Source organism: Odontomachus brunneus, unplaced genomic scaffold (genome assembly GCF_010583005.1).
Source record: "Odontomachus brunneus isolate Ranch 3 - 2012 unplaced genomic scaffold, Obru_v1 Obru_scaffold_048, whole genome shotgun sequence".
Lineage (NCBI taxonomy): Eukaryota > Metazoa > Arthropoda > Insecta > Hymenoptera > Formicidae > Odontomachus > Odontomachus brunneus.
In genome coordinates, this window is record NW_022639498.1 from 2,040,770 (window position 1) to 2,042,947 (window position 2,178).

Below are 2,178 nucleotides of genomic sequence, written 5' to 3' on the forward strand. Positions count from 1 at the left end.
GAGAGAGAGAGAGAGAGAGAGAGAGAGAGAGAGAGAGAGAGAGTTAATTTTTATGTAATCCAGTATGCCGTACTGAAATTATCTGTAGGTAATGATTTAGAGTTAACTATTTATGCGGTGCCAGCATGTACTTTAAATTATAACTATTACAAGAGTAGAAAACAGTGGCAAACTAGTCACATGTGCAATTGAATGCAAATGGCCTACAAACGAATCAAAACTTGATGATTATTTACAAAAAAGAAAAAGCCGATATCGGAATGGGTCACTTTTGAAAATGTTATAATTTTGAAATTTTGTAGTATGATATTTTGTACATTTTTCATAATTGTGTGCCATTATTTTTAATATGATATTGGTCCTCGTTTTTTTTTCTCCAATCATATATGTCTTTTAATACATCAAACTTATTTGCAACACTTATGTTCCTTTATTTCTATTTTTTAACCATCATGTTTTCTGCTTTTTGTCCTAATGACATATCAGAATCTGCAAGACAAGCCAAAGATGAAGCGGAAAAAGTTTTACATGTTTCAGACCTATCACAGTCTGACAGGGAAATAAATATGAAGCGCATGCGATTTATTACTAAAAGATACAGCCCTCCTTTTATTGTAACATCAGTGAATCGAAGGAAATATACTACATATTCAGATTCAGACAGTGATATTGACTTACGAGTACCAGCAATAAAAAACTTAAAAATAAATGGTTGATTTTTTATTATATTTTATATACATTTAATATTAAGCAGTAATTAAACAAAGCAAACGTAAACAAAAGCAATTTTATTTTACAATTTCGGAACGCAGCTTAATTCAGTGCAGTGCGGTTAAAACTAAGTGACCGATTATATGTAGCGTTGTTAATGTTATAAATTGTTGATTTGTGCGTGTCATTATATTTGTAATATTTCTCCAAAATCTTTTGCCATTTTGAAACAGGTTTTGTACAATGTAGCATATTATATATTGTTTAAAATATGTATACAATTATTTTCTTTTCTATTGTCGTGTTCAACATATTATTATTTTATATGTTGCATATAGGACGATTAATATTCCTTAAGCATCATGCGTCAAATTTGATGTCTATTTGGCATAAAACATTGATAACAGATTCGGCACGAAATCTGCTTGCGTAAATTAGACTATCTGGGTTGTTAGGAATATTTTGAAATAACCACGTCAAATCGATCTTGACAGTTCGAGAATGCAGAACTTTAACATATCGAGGAACAAAGAACATTGAATCTATATCGATACTTTGTGGATACAGACGTTTCATGTATCGACAAACTAGCAACGTTGAATCCATGTCGATGCTTTGTGGATACAGAATTTAGATAAAAGAAAGAACATAGAATCCATATCGATACTTCGTGTATACATGTCCATCCACGTCGTCTACGTAAATCACATGGATTCGACGTGGGCAGAATGTTCCTGTTTTTGTCGGGTATTTCGCGAATAGCTTTTTTATGCCTAATTTTTCGTGAAGGATATTTTGTACGCGTTCAATTGAGCTATTTACAATGTCAGCAATTTCTCTGATCTTTACTCGGCGATCTGCTAACACGATATCATGGATTTTGTTGACCATATTCTTCAAAGTCACCTCAATCGGACCTGGGCACTCTTCATCAAAAACGGATGTTCGGCCACCCTTGAATTCATTGAACCAATATCTGATGATAGTCATCGAAGGTGCATGGTTCTTGTAAACGGCATGCAACTTCGCTTTAGATTTCCTCACACGTTTTCCCATCCAAAAAAAGGAATTGAATCACTGACTGATATTGCTCTTTTTTCATGGTTGCAAACAAACACAAATTTATCCACTTTCAACAGTTATCAAAACAAAACTACTCGATAAATCTGTCTGAAATTTTGACTGGCGTTGTTCGGAAGATGGCGTTAAACGATGGTATACAGACTTTGAGTCAGTGACGCCATTAGTCGTTAAATATGGGTACTTGTCATACAATCCTCGTATATTATTATTATTGCAGAACTTGTTATTGCGTTAATTAGAGTTATTAATTAGAGTTTCATAGGCCTTACTAATATTAGGCATGAGATTTATGGGACGATAGTTTGAAGGGTCGGAACTGTTTCTATTTTTTTTTCAGAATTGCAATTACCTTGACCTTTTTTCATTGTGACGGAAAGTGCATTT

At 33.2% G+C, this 2,178-nt stretch overlaps 1 pseudogene; it reads left to right on the top strand.

Annotated features, from left to right (window-relative positions):
• The window catches only part of LOC116844975, an 11,284-nt pseudogene extending 9,561 nt beyond the window's left edge, over positions 1-1,723 (top strand).
• Positions 1,724-2,178: the final 455 nt, after the last annotated feature.